Below are 22,297 nucleotides of genomic sequence, written 5' to 3'. Positions count from 1 at the left end.
CTGTATATCGCTGAAGCTCTCTGGTACACTATATCGCTGTAGGTCTCTGGTACATTGTATATCGCTGAAGGTCTCTGGTACACTATATCGCTGAAGGTCTCTGGTACACTATATCGCTGAAGGTCTCTGGTACACTATATCGCTGAAGGTCTCTGGTACACTATATCGCTGAAAGTCTCTGGTACACTATATCGCTGAAGGTCTCTGGTACACTACATCGCTGAAGGTCTCTGGTACACTATATCACTGAAGGTCTCTGGTACACTGTATATCGCTGAAGGTCTCTGGTACAATATATCGCTGAAGGTCTCTGGTACACTATATCACTGAAGGTCTCTGGTACACTATATCACTGAAGGTCTGTGGTACGCTATATCGCTGAAGGTCTCTGGTACACTATATCGCTGAAGGTCTCTGGTACACTATGTCGCTGAAGGTCTCTGGTACACTATATCGCTGAAGGTCTCTGGCACACTATATCGCTGAAGGTCTCTGGTACACTGTATATCGCTGAAGCTCTCTGCTACACTATATCGCTGTAGGTCTCTGGTACACTGTATATCGCTGTAGCTCTCTGGTAAACTGTATATCGCTGTAGCTCTCTGGTAAACTGTATATCGCTGAAGCTCTCTGGTACACTATATCGCTGTAGGTCTCTGGTACATTGTATATCGCTGTAGCTCTCTGGTACACTGTATATCGCTGTAGCTCTCTGGTACACTATATCGCTGTAGCTCTCTGTTACATTGTAAATCGTTGTAGGTCTCTGGTACATTGTATATCGCTGAAGGTCTCTGGTACACTGTTTATCGCTGATGGTCTCTGGTACACTATATATCGCTGAAGGTCTCTGGTACACTGTATATCGCTGAAGGTCTCTTGTACACTGTATATCGCTGAAGGTCTCTGGTACACTGTATATCGCTGAAGGTCTCTGGTACACTGTATATCGTTGAAGGTCTCTGGTACACTATGTCGCTGAAGGTCTCTGGTACACTATATCGCTGAAGGTCTCTGGTACAATATATCGCTGAAGGTCTCTGGTACACTACATCACTGAAGGTCTCTGGTACACTATATCGCTGAAGGTCTCTGGTACACTATATCGCTGAAGGTCTCTGGTACACTACATCGCTGAAGGTCTCTGGTACACTATATCACTGAAGGTCTCTGGTACACTATATCGCTGAAGGTCTCTGGTACACTATATCGCTGAAGGTCTCTGGTACACTATATCGCTGAAGGTCTCGGGTACACTATATCGCTGAAGGTCTCTGGTACACTGTATATTGCTGAAGGTCTCTGGTACACTATTTCGCTGAAGGTCTCTTTTACACTATATCGCTGAAGGTCTCTGGTACACTATATCGCTGAAGGTCTCTGGTACACTATATCGCTGAAGGTCTCTGGTACACTATATTGCTGAAGGTCTCTGGTACACTATATCGCTGAAGGTCTCTGGTACACTATATCGCCGAAGGTCTCTGGTACACTATATCGCCGAAGGTCTCTGGTACACTATATCGCCGAAGGTCTCTGGTACACTACATCGCTGAAGGTATCTGGTACACTATATCGCTGAAGGTCTCTGGTACATTGTATATCGCTGTAGCTCTCTGGTACACTGTATATCGCTGTAGCTCTCTGGTACACTGTATATCGCTGAAGCTCTCTGGTACACTATATCGCTGTAGGTCTCTGGTACATTGTATATCGCTGTAGCTCTCTGGTACACTATATCGCTGTAGCTCTCTGGTACACTGTATATCGCTGTAGCTCTCTGGTACACTGTATATCGCTGAAGCTCTCTGGTACACTATATCGCTGTAGGTCTCTGGTATATTGTATATCGCTGTAGCTCTCTGGTACACTGTATATCGCTGTAGCTCTCTGGTACACTATATCGCTGTAGCTCTCTGGTACATTGTATATCGCTGTAGGTCTCTGGTACATTGTATATCGCTGAAGGTCTCTGGTACACTGTATATCACTGAAGGTCTCTGGTACACTGTATATCGCTGAAGGTCTCTGGTACACTGTATATCGCTGAAGGTCTCTGGTACACTGTATATCGCTGAAGGTCTCTGGTACACTGTATATCGCTGAAGGTGTGATGAATGGTTTGAAAAACCGACAAGTTGAAGATTGAGACACTTATGCAGCATATGGGAATCTTTATTCAGGAAACGTTTCGCCACACAGTGGCTTTATCAGTCCATTACAAAGAGGAAGGCGTAAGGAGAGGAGGAGTATGAGGTAATCAGTCCCTCAGCCTGGAGTCGATGTGTTCAGTCCATCAATCTTGTAGAGTGTACAGCATAGGGCCGTAGACGTGGCTTATATACTGTAGTGAGGTGACTTGAAGCAGGTGGAGGCGGGATCATAGTGGTATCATCCACTAGTCGAAGTAGGTCTTTGTCCAAAGGTTGAACAAGCGTTGAAGAATTCTTTGTAAGAAGATCCCATGATGCTGCAGTGTCTGACAGTTGTGATGAATGGTTTGATAAACCGACAAGTTGAAGATTGAGACACTTATGCAGCATATGGGAATCTTTATTCAGGAAACGTTTCGCCACACAGTGGCTTCATCAGTCCATTACAAAGAGGAAGGCGTAAGGAGAGGAGGAGTATGAGGTAATCAGTCCCTCAGCCTGGAGTCGATGTGTTCAGTCCATCAATCTTGTAGAGTGTACAGCATAGGGCCGTAGACGTGGCTTATATACTGTAGTGAGGTGACTTGAAGCAGGTGGAGGCGGGATCATAGTGGTATCATCCACTAGTCGAAGTAGGTCTTTGTCCAAAGGTTGAACAAGCGTTGAAGAATTCTTTGTAAGAAGATCCCATGATGCTGCAGTGTCTGACAGTTGTGATGAATGGTTTGAAAAACCGACAAGTTGAAGATTGAGACACTTATGCAGCATATGGGAATCTTTATTCAGGAAACGTTTCGCCACACAGTGGCTTCATCAGTCCATTACAAAGAGGAAGGCGTAAGGAGAGGAGGAGTATGAGGTAATCAGTCCCTCAGCCTGGAGTCGATGTGTTCAGTCCATCAATCTTGTAGAGTGTACAGCATAGGGCCGTAGACGTGGCTTATATACTGTAGTGAGGTGACTTGAAGCAGGTGGAGGCGGGATCATAGTGGTATCATCCACTAGTCGAAGTAGGTCTTTGTCCAAAGGTTGAACAAGCGTTGAAGAATTCTTTGTAAGAAGATCCCATGATGCTGCAGTGTCTGACAGTTGTGATGAATGGTTTGAAAAACCGACAAGTTGAAGATTGAGACACTTATGCAGCATATGGGAATCTTTATTCAGGAAACGTTTCGCCACACAGTGGCTTCATCAGTCCATTACAAAGAGGAAGGCGTAAGGAGAGGAGGAGTATGAGGTAATCAGTCCCTCAGCCTGGAGTCGATGTGTTCAGTCCATCAATCTTGTAGAGTGTACAGCATAGGGCCGTAGACGTGGCTTATATACTGTAGTGAGGTGACTTGAAGCAGGTGGAGGCGGGATCATAGTGGTATCATCCACTAGTCGAAGTAGGTCTTTGTCCAAAGGTTGAACAAGCGTTGAAGAATTCTTTGTAAGAAGATCCCATGATGCTGCAGTGTCTGACAGTTGTGATGAATGGTTTGAAAAACCGACAAGTTGAAGATTGAGACACTTATGCAGCATATGGGAATCTTTATTCAGGAAACGTTTCGCCACACAGTGGCTTCATCAGTCCATTACAAAGAGGAAGGCGTAAGGAGAGGAGGAGTATGAGGTAATCAGTCCCTCAGCCTGGAGTCGATGTGTTCAGTCCATCAATCTTGTAGAGTGTACAGCATAGGGCCGTAGACGTGGCTTATATACTGTAGTGAGGTGACTTGAAGCAGGTGGAGGCGGGATCTGATTACCTCATACTCCTCCTCTCCTTACGCCTTCCTCTTTGTAATGGACTGATGAAGCCACTGTGTGGCGAAACGTTTCCTGAATAAAGATTCCCATATGCTGCATAAGTGTCTCAATCTTCAACTTGTCGGTTTTTCAAACCATTCATCACAACTGTCAGACACTGCAGCATCATGGGATCTTCTTACAAAGAATTCTTCAACGCTTGTTCAACCTTTGGACAAAGACCTACTTCGACTAGTGGATGATACCACTATGATCCCGCCTCCGTCTGCTTCAAGTCACCTCACTACAGTATATAAGCCACGTCTACGGCCCTATGCTGTACATTCTACAAGATTGATGGACTGAACACATCGACTCCAGGCTGAGGGACTGATTACCTCATACTCCTCCTCTCCTTACGCCTTCATCTTTGTATTGGACTGATGAAGCCACTGTGTGGCGAAACGTTTCCTGAATAAAGATTCCCATATGCTGCATAAGTGTCTCAATCTTCAACTTGTCGGTTTTTCAAACCATTCATCACAACTGTCAGACACTGCAGCATCATGGGATCTTCTTACAAAGAATTCTTCAACGCTTGTTCAACCTTTGGACAAAGACCTACTTCGACTAGTGGATGATACCACTATGATCCCGCCTCCACCTGCTTCAAGTCACCTCACTACAGTATATAAGCCACGTCTACGGCCCTATGCTGTACACTCTACAAGATTGATGGACTGAACACATCGACTCCAGGCTGAGGGACTGATTACCTCATACTCCTCCTCTCCTTACGCCTTCCTCTTTGTAATGGACTGATGAAGCCACTGTGTGGCGAAACGTTTCCTGAATAAAGATTCCCATATGCTGCATAAGTGTCTCAATCTTCAACTTGTCGGTTTTTCAAACCATTCATCACAACTGTCAGACACTGCAGCATCATGGGATCTTCTTACAAAGAATTCTTCAACGCTTGTTCAACCTTTGTACAAAGACCTACTTCGACTAGTGCATGATACCACTATGATCCCGCCTCCACCTGCTTCAAGTCACCTCACTACAGTATATAAGCCACGTCTACGGCCCTATGCTGTACACTCTAAAAGATTGATGGACTGAACACATCGACTCCAGGCTGAGGGACTGATTACCTCATACTCCTCCTCTCCTTACGCCTTCCTCTTTGTAATGGACTGATGAAGCCACTGTGTGGCGAAACTTTTCCTGAATAAAGATTCCCATATGCTGCATAAGTGTCTCAATCTTCAACTTGTCGGTTTTTCAAACCATTCATCACAACTGTCAGACACTGCAGCATCATGGGATCTTCTTACAAAGAATTCTTCAACGCTTGTTCAACCTTTGGACAAAGACCTACTTCGACTAGTGGATGATACCACTATGATCCCGCCTCCACCTGCTTCAAGTCACCTCACTACAGTATATAAGCCACGTCTACGGCCCTATGCTGTACACTCTACAAGATTGATGGACTGAACACATCGACTCCAGGCTGAGGGACTGATTACCTCATACTCCTCCTCTCCTTACGCCTTCCTCTTTGTAATGGACTGATGAAGCCACTGTGTGGCGAAACGTTTCCTGAATAAAGATTCCCATATGCTGCATAAGTGTCTCAATCTTCATCGCTGAAGGTCTCTGGTACACTGTATATCGCTGAAGGTCTCTTGTACACTGTATATCGCTGAAGGTCTCTGGTACACTGTATATCGCTGAAGGTCTCTGGTACACTGTATATCGTTGAAGGTCTCTGGTACACTATGTCGCTGAAGGTCTCTGGTACACTATATCGCTGAAGGTCTCTGGTACAATATATCGCTGAAGGTCTCTGGTACAATATATCGCTGAAGGTCTCTGGTACACTATATCACTGAAGGTCTCTTGTACACTATATCGCTGAAGGTCTCTGATGCAATATATCGCTGAAGGTCTCTGGTACACTGTTTATCGCTGAAGGTCTCTGGTACACTATATATCGCTGAAGGTCTCTGGTACACTGTATATCGCTGAAGGTCTCTGGTACACTGTATATCGCTGAAGGTCTCTGGTACACTATATCGCTGAAGGTCTCTGGTACAGTATATCGCTGAAGGTCTCTGGTACACTATATCGCTGAAGGTCTCTGGTACACTATATCGCTGAAGGTCTCTGGTACACTATATCGCTGAAGGTCTCTGGTACACTATATCGCTGAAGGTCTCTGGTACACTATATCGCTGAAGGTCTCTGGTACACTGTATATCGTTGAAGGTCTCTGGTACACTATATCACTGAAGGTCTCTGGTACACTATATCGCTGAAGGTCTCTGGTACACTATAACGCTGAAGGTCTCTGGTACACTATATCACTGAAGGTCTCTGGTACACTGTATATCGCTGAAGGTCTCTGGTACAATATATCGCTGAAGGTCTCTGGTACAATATATCGCTGAAGGTCTCTGGTACACTATATCACTGAAGGTCTCTGGTACACTATATCGCTGAAGGTCTCTGGTACACTATGTCGCTGAAGGTCTCTGGTACACTATGTCGCTGAAGGTCTCTGGTACACTATATCGCTGAAGGTCTCTGGCACACTATATCGCTGAAGGTCTCTGGTACACTGTATATCGCTGAAGCTCTCTGCTACACTATATCGCTGTAGGTCTCTGGTACACTGTATATCGCTGTAGCTCTCTGGTACACTGTATATCGCTGTAGCTCTCTGGTACACTGTATATCGCTGAAGCTCTCTGGTACACTATATCGCTGTAGGTCTCTGGTACATTGTATATCGCTGTAGCTCTCTGGTACACTGTATATCGCTGTAGCTCTCTGGTACATTATATCGCTGAAGCTCTCTGCTACACTATATCGCTGTAGGTCTCTGGTACACTGTATATCGCTGTAGCTCTCTGGTACACTGTATATCGCTGTAGCTCTCTGGTACACTGTATATCGCTGAAGCTCTCTGGTACACTATATCGCTGTAGGTCTCTGGTACATTGTAAATCGCTGTAGGTCTCTGGTACATTGTATATCGCTGAAGGTCTCTGGTACACTGTTTATCGCTGAAGGTCTCTGGTACACTATATATCGCTGAAGGTCTCTGGTACACTGTATATCGCTGAAGGTCTCTGGTACACTGTATATCGCTGAAGGTCTCTTGTACACTGTATATCGCTGAAGGTCTCTGGTACACTATATCGCTGAAGGTCTCTGGTACACTATATCGCTGAAGGTCTCTGGTACACTGTATATCGTTGAAGGTCTCTGGTACAGTATATCGCTGAAGGTCTCTGGTACACTATATCGCTGAAGGTCTCTGGTACACTATATCGCTGAAGGTCTCTGGTACACTATATCGCTGAAGGTCTCTGGTACACTGTATATCGTTGAAGGTCTCTGGTACACTATATCACTGAAGGTCTCTGGTACACTATATCGCTGAAGGTCTCTGGTACACTATATCGCTGAAGGTCTCTGGTACACTATATCGCTGAAGGTCTCTGGTACAATATATCGCTGAAGGTCTCTGGTACACTATATCGCTGAAGGTCTCTGGTACACTGTATATCGCTGAAGGTCTCTGGTACACTGTATATCGCTGAAGGACTCTGGTACACTATTTCGCTGAAGGTCTCTGGTACACTACATCGCTGAAGGTCTCTGGTACACTATATCACTGAAGGTCTCTGGTACACTACATCGCTGAAGGTCTCTGGTACACTATATCGCTGAAGGCCTCTGGTACACTGTATATCGCTGAAGGTCTCTGGTACAACATATCGCTGAAGGTCTCTGGTACACTATATCACTGAAGGTCTCTGGTACACTATATCACTGAAGGTCTCTGGTACACTATATCACTGAAGGTCTCTGGTACACTATATCGCTGAAGGTCTCTGGTACACTATATCGCTGAAGGTCTCTGGTACACTATGTCGCTGAAGGTCTCTGGTACACTATATCGCTGAAGGTCTCTGTCACACTATATCGCTGAAGGTCTCTGGTACACTGTATATCGCTGAAGCTCTCTGGTACACTATATCGCTGTAGGTCTCTGGTGCATTGTATATCGGTGTAGCTCTCTGGTACACTGTATATCGCTGTAGCTCTCTGGTACACTGTATCGCTGTAGCTCTCTGGTACACTGTATATCGCTGTAGCTCTCTGGTACACTGTATATCGCTGAAGCTCTCTGGTACACTATATCGCTGTAGGTCTCTGGTACATTGTATATCGCTGAAGGTCTCTGGTACACTATATCGCTGAAGGTCTCTGGTACACTATATCGCTGAAGGTCTCTGGTACACTATATCGCTGAAGGTCTCTGGTACACTATATCGCTGAAAGTCTCTGGTACACTATATCGCTGAAGGTCTCTGGTACACTACATCGCTGAAGGTCTCTGGTACACTATATCACTGAAGGTCTCTGGTACACTGTATATCGCTGAAGGTCTCTGGTACAATATATCGCTGAAGGTCTCTGGTACACTATATCACTGAAGGTCTCTGGTACACTATATCACTGAAGGTCTGTGGTACGCTATATCGCTGAAGGTCTCTGGTACACTATATCGCTGAAGGTCTCTGGTACACTATGTCGCTGAAGGTCTCTGGTACACTATATCGCTGAAGGTCTCTGGCACACTATATCGCTGAAGGTCTCTGGTACACTGTATATCGCTGAAGCTCTCTGCTACACTATATCGCTGTAGGTCTCTGGTACACTGTATATCGCTGTAGCTCTCTGGTAAACTGTATATCGCTGTAGCTCTCTGGTAAACTGTATATCGCTGAAGCTCTCTGGTACACTATATCGCTGTAGGTCTCTGGTACATTGTATATCGCTGTAGCTCTCTGGTACACTGTATATCGCTGTAGCTCTCTGGTACACTATATCGCTGTAGCTCTCTGTTACATTGTAAATCGTTGTAGGTCTCTGGTACATTGTATATCGCTGAAGGTCTCTGGTACACTGTTTATCGCTGATGGTCTCTGGTACACTATATATCGCTGAAGGTCTCTGGTACACTGTATATCGCTGAAGGTCTCTTGTACACTGTATATCGCTGAAGGTCTCTGGTACACTGTATATCGCTGAAGGTCTCTGGTACACTGTATATCGCTGAAGGTCTCTGGTACACTGTATATCGTTGAAGGTCTCTGGTACACTATGTCGCTGAAGGTCTCTGGTACACTATATCGCTGAACGTCTCTGGTACAATATATCGCTGAAGGTCTCTGGTACACTACATCACTGAAGGTCTCTGGTACACTATATCGCTGAAGGTCTCTGGTACACTATATCGCTGAAGGTCTCTGGTACACTATATCGCTGAAGGTCTCTGGTACACTATATCGCTGAAGGTCTCTGGTACACTGTATATTGCTGAAGGTCTCTGGTACACTATTTCGCTGAAGGTCTCTTTTACACTATATCGCTGAAGGTCTCTGGTACACTATATCGCTGAAGGTCTCTGGTACACTATATCGCTGAAGGTCTCTGGTACACTATATTGCTGAAGGTCTCTGGTACACTATATCGCTGAAGGTCTCTGGTACACTATATCGCCGAAGGTCTCTGGTACACTATATCGCCGAAGGTCTCTGGTACACTATATCGCCGAAGGTCTCTGGTACACTACATCGCTGAAGGTATCTGGTACACTATATCGCTGAAGGTCTCTGGTACATTGTATATCGCTGTAGCTCTCTGGTACACTGTATATCGCTGTAGCTCTCTGGTACACTGTATATCGCTGAAGCTCTCTGGTACACTATATCGCTGTAGGTCTCTGGTACATTGTATATCGCTGTAGCTCTCTGGTTCACTATATCGCTGTAGCTCTCTGGTACACTGTATATCGCTGTAGCTCTCTGGTACACTGTATATCGCTGAAGCTCTCTGGTACACTATATCGCTGTAGGTCTCTGGTATATTGTATATCGCTGTAGCTCTCTGGTACACTGTATATCGCTGTAGCTCTCTGGTACACTATATCGCTGTAGCTCTCTGGTACATTGTATATCGCTGTAGGTCTCTGGTACATTGTATATCGCTGAAGGTCTCTGGTACACTGTATATCGCTGAAGGTCTCTGGTACACTGTATATCGCTGAAGGTCTCTGGTACACTGTATATCGCTGAAGGTCTCTGGTACACTGTATATCGCTGAAGGTCTCTGGTACACTATGTCGCTGAAGGTCTCTGGTACACTATATCGCTTAAGCTCTCTGGTACAATATATCGCTGAAGGTCTCGGGTACACTATATCGCTGAAGGTCTCGGGTACACTATATCACTGAAGGTCTCTGGTACACTATATCGCTGATGGTCTCTGATACAATATATCGCTGAAGGTCTCTGGTACACTATTTTGCTGAAGGTCTCTGGTACACTGTATATCGCTGAAGGTCTCTGGTACACTATATCACTGAAGGTCTCTGGTACATTATATCGCTGAAGGTCTCTGGTACACTATATCGCTGAAGGTCTCTGGTACACTATATCGCTGAAGGTCTCTGGTACACTACATCGCTGAAGGTCTCTGGTACACTACATCGCTGAAGGTCTCTGGTACACTATATCGCTGAAGGTCTCTGGTACACTGTATATCGCTGAAGGTCTCTGGTTCAACATATCGCTGAAGGTCTCTGGTACACTATATCACTGAAGGTCTCTGGTACACTATATCGCTGAAGGTCTCTGGTACACTATATCGCTGAAGGTCTCTGGTACACTATATCGCTGAAGGTCTGTGGTACACTATATCGCTGAATGTCTCTGGTACACTATATCGCTGAAGGTCTCTGGTACACTATATCGCTGAAGGTCTCTGGTACACTATATCGCTGAAGGCCTCTGGTACACTATATCGCTGAAGGTCTCTGGTACACTATATCGCTGAAGGTCTCTGGTACACTATATCGCGGAAGGTCTCTGGTACACTATATCGCTGAAGGTCTCTGGTACACTATATCGCTGAAGGTCTCTGGTACACTATATCGCTGAAGGTCTGTGGTACACTATATCGCTGAATGTCTCTGGTACACTATATCGTTGAAGGTCTGTGGTACACTATATCGCTGAAGGTCTCTGGTACGCTATATCGCTGAAGGTCTCTGGTACACTATATCGCTGAAGGTCTCTGGTACACTATATCGCTGATGGTCTCTGGTACACTATATCGCTGAAGGTCTCTGGTACACTGTATATCGCTGAAGGTCTCTGGTACACTATATCGCTGAAGGTCTCTTGTACACTATATCGCTGAAGGTCTCTGGTACACTATATCGCTGAAGGTCTCTGGTACACTATATCGCTGAAGGTCGCTGGTACACTATATCACTGAAGGTCTCTGGTACACTATATCGCTGAAGGTCTCTGGTACACTGTATATCGCTGAAGGTCTCTGGTACACTATATCGCTGAAGGTCTCTGGTACACTATATCGCTGAAGGTCTCTGGTACACTATATCGCTGAAGGTCTCTGGTACACTATATCGCTGAAGATCTCTGGTACACTATATCGCTGAAGGTCTCTGGTACACTATATCGCTGAAGGTCTCTGGTACAATATATCGCTGTAGGTCTTTGGTACAATATATCGCTGTAGGTCTCTGGTACACTATTTCGCTGAAGGTCTCAGGTACACTGTATATCGCTGAAGGTCTCTGATACAATATATCGCTGAAGGTCTCTGGTACACTATTTCGCTGAAGGTCTCTGGTACACTGTATATCGCTGAAGGTCTCTGGTACACTATATCGCTGAAGGTCTCTGGTACACTATATCGCTGAAGGTCTCTGGTACACTATATCGCTGAAGGTCTCTGGTACACTATATCGCTGAAGGTCTCTGGTACACTATATCGCTGAAAGTCTCTGGTACACTACATCGCTGAAGGTCTCTGGTACACTATATCGCTGAAGGTCTCTGGTACACTATATCGCTGAAGGTCTCTGGTACACTGTATATCGCTGAAGGTCTCTGATACAACATATCGCTGAAGGTCTCTGGTACACTATATCACTGAAGGTCTTTGGTACACTATATCACTTAAGGTCTCTGGTACACTATATCACTGAAGATCTCTGGTACACTATGTCGCTGAAGGTCTCTGGTACACTATATCGCTGAAGGTCTCTGGCACACTATATCGCTGAAGGTCTCTGGTACACTGCATATCGCTGAAGCTCTCTGGTACACTATATCGCTGTAGGTCTCTGGTACATTGTATATCGCTGTAGCTCTCTGGTACACTGTATATCGCTGTAGCTCTCTGGTACACTATATCGCTGTAGCTCTCTGGTACACTGTATATCGCTGTAGCTCTCTGGTACACTGTATATCGCTGTAGCTCTCTGGTACACTATATCGCTGTAGCTCTCTGGTACATTGTATATCGCTGTAGGTCTCTGGTACATTGTATATCGCTGAAGCTCTCTGGTACACTATATCGCTGTAGGTCTCTGGTACATTGTATATCGCTGAAGCTCTCTGGTACACTGTACATCGCTGTAGCTCTCTGGTACACTATATCGCTGTAGCTCTCTGGTACATTGTATATCGCTGTAGGTCTCTGGTACATTGTATATCGCTGAAGGTCTCTGGTACACTGTATATCGCTGAAGGTCTCTGGTACACTGTATATCGCTGAAGGTCTCTGGTACACTGTATATCGCTGAAGGTCTCTCGTACACTGTATATCGCTGAAGGTCTCTGGTACACTGTATATCGCTGAAGGTCTCTGGTACACTGTATATCGCTGAAGGTCTCTGGTACACTGTATATCGCTGAAGTTCTCTGGTACACTATACCGCTCAAGGTCTCTTGTACACTATACCGCTGAAGGTCTCTGGTACACTATATCGCTGAAGGTCTCTGGTACACTGTATATCGTTGAAGGTCTCTGGTACACTATATCACTGAAGGTGTCTGGTACACTATATCGCTGAAGGTCTCTGGTACACTGTATATCGCTGAAGGTCTTTGGTACACCGTATATCGCTGAAGGTCTCTGGTACACTATGTCGCTGAAGGTCTCTGGTACACTATGTCACTGAAGGTCTCTGGTACACTGTATATCATTGAAGGTCTCTGGTACACTGTATATCGCTGAAGGTCTCTGGTACACTATATCGCTGAAGGTCTCTGATACACTATATCGCTGAAGGTCTCTGGTACACTGTATATCACTGAAGGTCTCTTGTACACTGTATATCGCTGAAGGTCTCTGGTACACTGTATATCGCTGAAGGTCTTTGGTACACTATGTCGCTGAAGGTCTCTGGTACACTATATCGCTGAAGGTCTCTGGTACAATATATCGCTGAAGGTCTCTGGTACACTGTATATCGTTGAAGGTCTCTGGTACACTATATCGCTGAAGGTCTCAGGTACACTATATCGCTGAAGGTCTCTGGTACAATATATCGCTGAAGGTCTCTGGTACAATATATCGCTGAAGGTCTCTGTTACAATATATCGCTGAAGGTCTCCGAACACTATATCGCTGAAGGTCTCTGGTACACTATATCGCTGAAGGTCTCTGGTACACTATATCGCTGAAGGTCTCTGGTACACTGTATATCGCTGAAGGTCTCTGGTACACTGTATATCGCTGAAGGTCTCTGGTACACTATATCGCTGAAGGTCTCTGGTACACTATATCGCTGAAGGTCTCTGGTACACTATATTGCTGAAGGTCTCTGGTACACTATATCGCTGAAGGTCTCTGGTACACTATATCGCTGAAGGTCTCTGGTACACTATATCGCTGAAGGTCTCTGGTACACTGTATATCGCTGAAGGTCTCTGGTACACTATATCGCTGAAGGTCTCTGGTACACTATATCGCTGAAGGTCTCTGGTACACTATATCGCTGAAGGTCTCTGGTACACTATATCGCTGAAGGTCTCTGGTACACTATATCGCTGAAGGTCTCTGGTACACTACATCGCTGAAGGTCTCTGGTACACTATATCACTGAAGGTCTCTGGTACACTGTATATCGCTGAAGGTCTCTGGTACAATATATCGCTGAAGGTCTCTGGTACACTATATCACTGAAGGTCTCTGGTACACTATATCACTGAAGGTCTGTGGTACACTATATCGCTGAAGGTCTCTGGTACACTATGTCGCTGAAGGTCTCTGTTACACTATGTCGCTGAAGGTCTCTGGTACACTATATCGCTGAAGGTCTCTGGCACACTATATCGCTGAAGGTCTCTGGTACACTGTATATCGCTGAAGCTCTCTGCTACACTATATCGCTGTAGGTCTCTGGTACACTGTATATCGCTGTAGCTCTCTGGTACACTGTATATCGCTGTAGCTCTCTGGTACACTGTATATCGCTGAAGCTCTCTGGTACACTATATCGCTGTAGGTCTCTGGTACATTGTATATCGCTGTAGCTCTCTGGTACACTGTATATCGCTGTAGCTCTCTGGTACACTATATCGCTGAAGCTCTCTGCTACACTATATCGCTGTAGGTCTCTGGTACACTGTATATCGCTGTAGCTCTCTGGTACACTGTATATCGCTGTAGCTCTCTGGTACACTGTATATCGCTGAAGCTCTCTGGTACACTATATCGCTGTAGGTCTCTGGTACATTGTAAATCGCTGTAGGTCTCTGGTACATTGTATATCGCTGAAGGTCTCTGGTACACTGTTTATCGCTGAAGGTCTCTGGTACACTATATATCGCTGAAGGTCTCTGGTACACTGTGTATCGCTGAAGGTCTCTGGTACACTGTATATCGCTGAAGGTCTCTTGTACACTGTATATCGCTGAAGGTCTCTGGTACACTGTATATCGCTGAAGGTCTCTGGTACACTGTATATCGTTGAAGGTCTCTGGTACACTATGTCGCTGAAGGTCTCTGGTACACTATATCGCTGAAGGTCTCTGGTACAATATATCGCTGAAGGTCTCTGGTACAATATATCGCTGAAGGTCTCTGGTACACTATATCACTGAAGGTCTCTGGTACACTATTTCGCTGAAGGTCTCTGATGCAATATATCGCTGAAGGTCTCTGGTACACTGTTTATCGCTGAAGGTCTCTGGTACACTATATATCGCTGAAGGTCTCTGGTACACTGTATATCGCTGAAGGTCTCTGGTACACTGTATATCGCTGAAGGTCTCTGGTACACTATATCGCTGAAGGTCTCTGGTACAGTATATCGCTGAAGGTCTCTGGTACACTATATCGCTGAAGGTCTCTGGTACACTATATCGCTGAAGGTCTCTGGTACACTACATCGCTGAAGGTCTCTGGTACACTATATCGCTGAAGGTCTCTGGTACACTGTATATCGTTGAAGGTCTCTGGTACACTATATCACTGAAGGTCTCTGGTACACTATATCGCTGAAGGTCTCTGGTACACTATATCGCTGAAGGTCTCTGGTACACTATATCGCTGAAGGTCTCTGGTACAATATATCGCTGAAGGTCTCTGGTACACTATATCGCTGAAGGTCTCTGGTACACTGTATATCGCTGAAGGTCTCTGGTACACTGTATATCGCTGAAGGACTCTGGTACACTATTTCGCTGAAGGTCTCTGGTACACTACATCGCTGAAGGTCTCTGGTACACTATATCACTGAAGGTCTCTGGTACACTACATCGCTGAAGGTCTCTGGTACACTATATCGCTGAAGGCCTCTGGTACACTGTATATCGCTGAAGGTCTCTGGTACAACATAACGCTGAAGGTCTCTGGTACACTATATCACTGAAGGTCTCTGGTACACTATATCACTGAAGGTCTCTGGTACACTATATCACTGAAGGTCTCTGGTACACTATATCGCTGAAGGTCTCTGGTACACTATATCGCTGAAGGTCTCTGGTACACTATGTCGCTGAAGGTCTCTGGTACACTATTTCGCTGAAGGTCTCTGTCACAATATATCGCTGAAGGTCTCTGGTACACTGTATATCGCTGAAGCTCTCTGGTACACTATCGCTGTAGGTCTCTGGTGCATTGTATATCGGTGTAGCTCTCTGGTACACTGTATATCGCTGTAGCTCTCTGGTACACTGTATCGCTGTAGCTCTCTGGTACACTGTATATCGCTGTAGCTCTCTGGTACACTGTATATCGCTGAAGCTCTCTGGTACACTATATCGCTGTAGGTCTCTGGTACATTGTATATCGCTAAAGGTCTCTGGTACACTATATCGCTGAAGGTCTCTGGTACACTATATCGCTGAAGGTCTCTGGTACACTATATCGCTGAAGGTCTCTGGTACACTACATCGCTGAAGGTCTCTGGTACACTATATCACTGAAGGTCTCTGGTACACTGTATATCGCTGAAGGTCTCTGGTACAATATATCGCTGAATGTCTCTGGTACACTATATCGCTGAAGGTCTCTGGTACACTATGTCGCTGAAGGTCTCTGGTACACTATATCGCTGAAGGTCTCTGGCACACTATATCGCTGAAGGTCTCTGGTACACTGTATATCGCTGAAGCTCTCTGCTACACTATATCGCTGTAGGTCTCTGGTACACTGTATATCGCTGTAGCTCTCTGGTAAACTGTATATCGCTGTAGCTCTCTGGTACACTGTATATCGCTGAAGCTCTCTGGTACACTATATCGCTGTAGGTCTCTGGTACATTGTATATCGCTGTAGCTCTCTGGTACACTGTATATCGCTGTAGCTCTCTGGTACACTATATCGCTGTAGCTCTCTGTTACATTGTAAATCGCTGTAGGTCTCTGGTACATTGTATATCGCTGAAGGTCTCTGGTACACTGTTTATCGCTGAAGGTCTCTGGTACACTATATATCGCTGAAGGTCTCTGGTACACTGTATATCGCTGAAGGTCTCTGGTACACTGTATATCGCTGAAGGTCTCTTGTACACTGTATATCGCTGAAGGTCTCTGGTACACTGTATATCGCTGAAGGTCTCTGGTACACTGTATATCGTTGAAGGTCTCTGGTACACTATATCGCTGAAGGTCTCTGGTACAATATATCGCTGAAGGTCTCTGGTACAATATATCGCTGAAGGTCTCTGGTACACTATATCATTGAAGGTCTCTCGTACACTATATCGCTGAAGGTCTCTGATGCAATATATCGCTGAAGGTCTCTGGTACACTGTTTATCGCTGAAGGTCTCTGGTACACTATATATCGCTGAAGGTCTCTGGTACACTGTATACTGCTGAAGGTCTCTGGTACACTGTATATCGCTGAAGGTCTCTGGTACAGTATATCGCTGAAGGTCTCTCGTACACTATATCGCTGAAGGTCTCTGGTACACTATATCGCTGAAGGTCTCTGGTACACTACATCGCTGAAGGTCTCTGGTACACTACATCGCTGAAGGTCTCTGGTACACTATATCGCTGAAGGTCTCTGGTACACTGTATATCGTTGAAGGTCTCTGGTACACTATATCACTGAAGGTCTCTGGTACACTATATCGCTGAAGGTCTCTGGTACACTATATCGCTGAAGGTCTCTGGTACACTATATCGCTGAAGGTCTCTGGTACAATATATCGCTGAAGGTCTCTGGTACACTATATCGCTGAAGGTCTCTGGTACACTGTATATCGCTGAAGGTCTCTGGTACACTGTATATCGCTGAAGGACTCTGGTACACTATTTCGCTGAAGGTCTCTGGTACACTACACCGCTGAAGGTCTCTGGTACACTATATCACTGAAGGTCTCTGGTACACTATATCGCTGAAGGTCTCTGGTACACTATTTCGCTGAAGGTCTCTGGTACACTGTATATCGCTTAAGGTCTCTGGTACACTATATCGCTGAAGGTCTCTGGTACACTATATCGCTGAAGGTCTCTGGTACACTATATCGCTGAAGGTCTCTGGTACACTATATCGCTGAAGGTCTCTGGTACACTATATCGCTGAAGGTCTCTGGTACACTACATCGCTGAAGGTCTCTGGTACACTATATCGCTGAAGGCCTCTGGTACACTGTATATCGCTGAAGGTCTCTGGTACAACATATCGCTGAAGGTCTCTGGTACACTATATCACTGAAGGTCTCTGGTACACTATATCACTGAAGGTCTCTGGTACACTATATCACTGAAGGTCTCTGGTACACTATATCACTGAAGGTCTCTGGTACACTATATCGCTGAAGGTCTCTGGTACACTATGTCGCTGAAGGTCTCTGGTACACTATATCGCTGAAGGTCTCTGCCACACTATATCGCTGAAGGTCTCTGGTACACTGTATATCGCTGAAGCTCTCTGGTACACTATATCGCTGTAGGTCTCTGGTGCATTGTATATCGGTGTAGCTCTCTGGTACACTGTATATCGCTGTAGCTCTCTGGTACACTATATCGCTGTAGCTCTCTGGTACACTGTATATCGCTGTAGCTCTCTGGTACACTGTATATCGCTGAAGCTCTCTGGTACACTATATCGCTGTAGGTCTCTGGTACATTGTATATCGCTGTAGCTCTCTGGTACACTGTATATCTCTGTAGCTCTCTGGTACACTATATCGCTGTAGCTCTCTGGTACATTGTATATCGCTGTAGGTCTCTGGTACATTGTATATCGCTGAAGGTCTCTGGTACACTGTATATCGGTGAAGGTCTCTGGTACACTGTATATCGCTGAAGGTCTCTGGTACACTATGTCGCTGAAGGTCTCTGGTGCACTGTATATCGCTGAAGGTCTCTGGTACACTGTATATCGCTGAAGGTCTCTGGTACAATATATCGCTGAAGGTCTCTGGTACATTATATCGCTGAAGGTCTCTGGTACACTACATCACTGAAGGTCTCTGGTACACTATATCGCTGAAGGTCTCTGATACAATATATCGCTGAAGGTCTCTGGTACACTGTATATCGCTGAAGGTCTCTGGTACACTGTATATCGCTGAAGGTCTCTGGTACACTATATCGCTGAAGGTCTCTGGTACACTATATCGCTGAAGGTCTCTGGTACACTAAATCGCTGAAGGTCTCTGGTACACTATATCGCGGAAGGTCTCTGGTACACTACATCGCTGAAGGTCTCTGGTACACTACATCGCTGAAGGTCTCTGGTACACTACATCGCTGAAGGTCTCTGGTACACTACATCGCTGAAGGTCTCTGGTACACTGTATATCGCTGAAGGTCTCTGGTACAACATATCGCTGAAGGTCTCTGGTACACTATATCACTGAAGGTCTCTGGTACACTATATAGCTGAAGGTCTCTGGTACACTATATCGCTGAAGGTCTCTGGTACAATATGTCGCTGAAGGTCTCTGGTACACTATATCGCTGAAGGTCTCTGGTACACTGTATATCGCTGAAGGTCTCTGGTACACTATATCACTGAAGGTCTCTGGTACACTGTATCGCTGAAGGTCTCTGGTACACTGTATCGCTGAAGGTCTCTGGTACACTATATTGCTGATGGTCTCTGGTACACTATATCGCTGAAGGTCTCTGGTACACTATATCGGTGAAGGTCTCTCGTACACTATATCGCTGAAGGTCTCTGGTACACTATATCGCTGAAGGTCTCTGGTACACTATATCGCTGAAGGTCTCTGGTACACTATATCGCTGAAGGTCTCTGGTACACTATATCGCTGAAGGTCTCTGGTACACTATATCGCTGAAGGTCTCTGGTACACTATATCGCTGAAGGTCTCTGGTACACTGTATATCGCTGAAGGTGTCTGGTACACTATATCTCTGAAGGTCTCTGGTACACTATATCGCTGAAGATCTCTGGTACACTATATCGCTGAAGGTCTCTGGTACACTATATCGCTGAAGGTCTCTGGTACACTATATCGCTGAAGGTCTCTGGCACACTATATCGCTGAAGGTCTCTGGCACACTATATCGCTGAAGGTCTCTGGTACACTGTATATCGCTGAAGGTCTCTGGTACACTGTATATCGCTGAAGGTCTCTGGTACACTGTATATCGCTGAAGGTCTCTTGTACACTATATCGCTGAAGGTCTCTGGTACACTATATCGCTGAAGGTCTCTGGTACACTATATCGCTGAAGGTCTCTGGTACACTATATCGCTGAAGGTCTCTGGCACACTATATCGCTGAAGGTCTCTGGCACACTATATCGCTGAAGCTCTCTGCTACACTATATCGCTGTAGGTCTCTGGTACACTGTATATCGCTGTAGCTCTCTGGTACACTGTATATCGCTGTAGCTCTCTGGTACACTGTATATCGCTGAAGCTCTCTGGTACACTATATCGCTGTAGGTCTCTGGTACATTGTAAATCGCTGTAGGTCTCTGGTACATTGTATATCGCTGAAGGTCTCTGGTACACTGTTTATCGCTGAAGGTCTCTGGTACACTATATATCGCTGAAGGTCTCTGGTACACTGTGTATCGCTGAAGGTCTCTGGTACACTGTATATCGCTGAAGGTCTCTTGTACACTGTATATCGCTGAAGGTCTCTGGTACACTGTATATCGCTGAAGGTCTCTGGTACACTGTATATCGTTGAAGGTCTCTGGTACACTATGTCGCTGAAGGTCTCTGGTACACTATATCGCTGAAGGTCTCTGGTACAATATATCGCTGAAGGTCTCTGGTACAATATATCGCTGAAGGTCTCTGGTACACTATATCACTGAAGGTCTCTGGTACACTATTTCGCTGAAGGTCTCTGATGCAATATATCGCTGAAGGTCTCTGGTACACTGTTTATCGCTGAAGGTCTCTGGTACACTATATATCGCTGAAGGTCTCTGGTACACTGTATATCGCTGAAGGTCTCTGGTACACTGTATATCGCTGAAGGTCTCTGGTACACTATATCGCTGAAGGTCTCTGGTACAGTATATCGCTGAAGGTCTCTGGTACACTATATCGCTGAAGGTCTCTGGTACACTATATCGCTGAAGGTCTCTGGTACACTACATCGCTGAAGGTCTCTGGTACACTATATCGCTGAAGGTCTCTGGTACACTGTATATCGTTGAAGGTCTCTGGTACACTATATCACTGAAGGTCTCTGGTACACTATATCGCTGAAGGTCTCTGGTACACTATATCGCTGAAGGTCTCTGGTACACTATATCGCTGAAGGTCTCTGGTACAATATATCGCTGAAGGTCTCTGGTACACTATATCGCTGAAGGTCTCTGGTACACTGTATATCGCTGAAGGTCTCTGGTACACTGTATATCGCTGAAGGACTCTGGTACACTATTTCGCTGAAGGTCTCTGGTACACTACATCGCTGAAGGTCTCTGGTACACTATATCACTGAAGGTCTCTGGTACACTACATCGCTGAAGGTCTCTGGTACACTATATCGCTGAAGGCCTCTGGTACACTGTATATCGCTGAAGGTCTCTGGTACAACATAACGCTGAAGGTCTCTGGTACACTATATCACTGAAGGTCTCTGGTACACTATATCACTGAAGGTCTCTGGTACACTATATCACTGAAGGTCTCTGGTACACTATATCGCTGAAGGTCTCTGGTACACTATATCGCTGAAGGTCTCTGGTACACTATGTCGCTGAAGGTCTCTGGTACACTATTTCGCTGAAGGTCTCTGTCACAATATATCGCTGAAGGTCTCTGGTACACTGTATATCGCTGAAGCTCTCTGGTACACTATCGCTGTAGGTCTCTGGTGCATTGTATATCGGTGTAGCTCTCTGGTACACTGTATATCGCTGTAGCTCTCTGGTACACTGTATCGCTGTAGCTCTCTGGTACACTGTATATCGCTGTAGCTCTCTGGTACACTGTATATCGCTGAAGCTCTCTGGTACACTATATCGCTGTAGGTCTCTGGTACATTGTATATCGCTAAAGGTCTCTGGTACACTATATCGCTGAAGGTCTCTGGTACACTATATCGCTGAAGGTCTCTGGTACACTATATCGCTGAAGGTCTCTGGTACACTACATCGCTGAAGGTCTCTGGTACACTATATCACTGAAGGTCTCTGGTACACTGTATATCGCTGAAGGTCTCTGGTACAATATATCGCTGAATGTCTCTGGTACACTATATCGCTGAAGGTCTCTGGTACACTATGTCGCTGAAGGTCTCTGGTACACTATATCGCTGAAGGTCTCTGGCACACTATATCGCTGAAGGTCTCTGGTACACTGTATATCGCTGAAGCTCTCTGCTACACTATATCGCTCTAGGTCTCTGGTACACTGTATATCGCTGTAGCTCTCTGGTAAACTGTATATCGCTGTAGCTCTCTGGTACACTGTATATCGCTGAAGCTCTCTGGTACACTATATCGCTGTAGGTCTCTGGTACATTGTATATCGCTGTAGCTCTCTGGTACACTGTATATCGCTGTAGCTCTCTGGTACACTATATCGCTGTAGCTCTCTGTTACATTGTAAATCGCTGTA

The sequence above is a fragment of the Cherax quadricarinatus genome, chromosome 42 (genome assembly GCF_038502225.1).
Source record: "Cherax quadricarinatus isolate ZL_2023a chromosome 42, ASM3850222v1, whole genome shotgun sequence".
NCBI lineage: Eukaryota > Metazoa > Arthropoda > Malacostraca > Decapoda > Parastacidae > Cherax > Cherax quadricarinatus.
The sequence above is the reverse complement of the archived record's forward strand: the minus strand, read 5'-3'. Positions refer to the sequence as shown.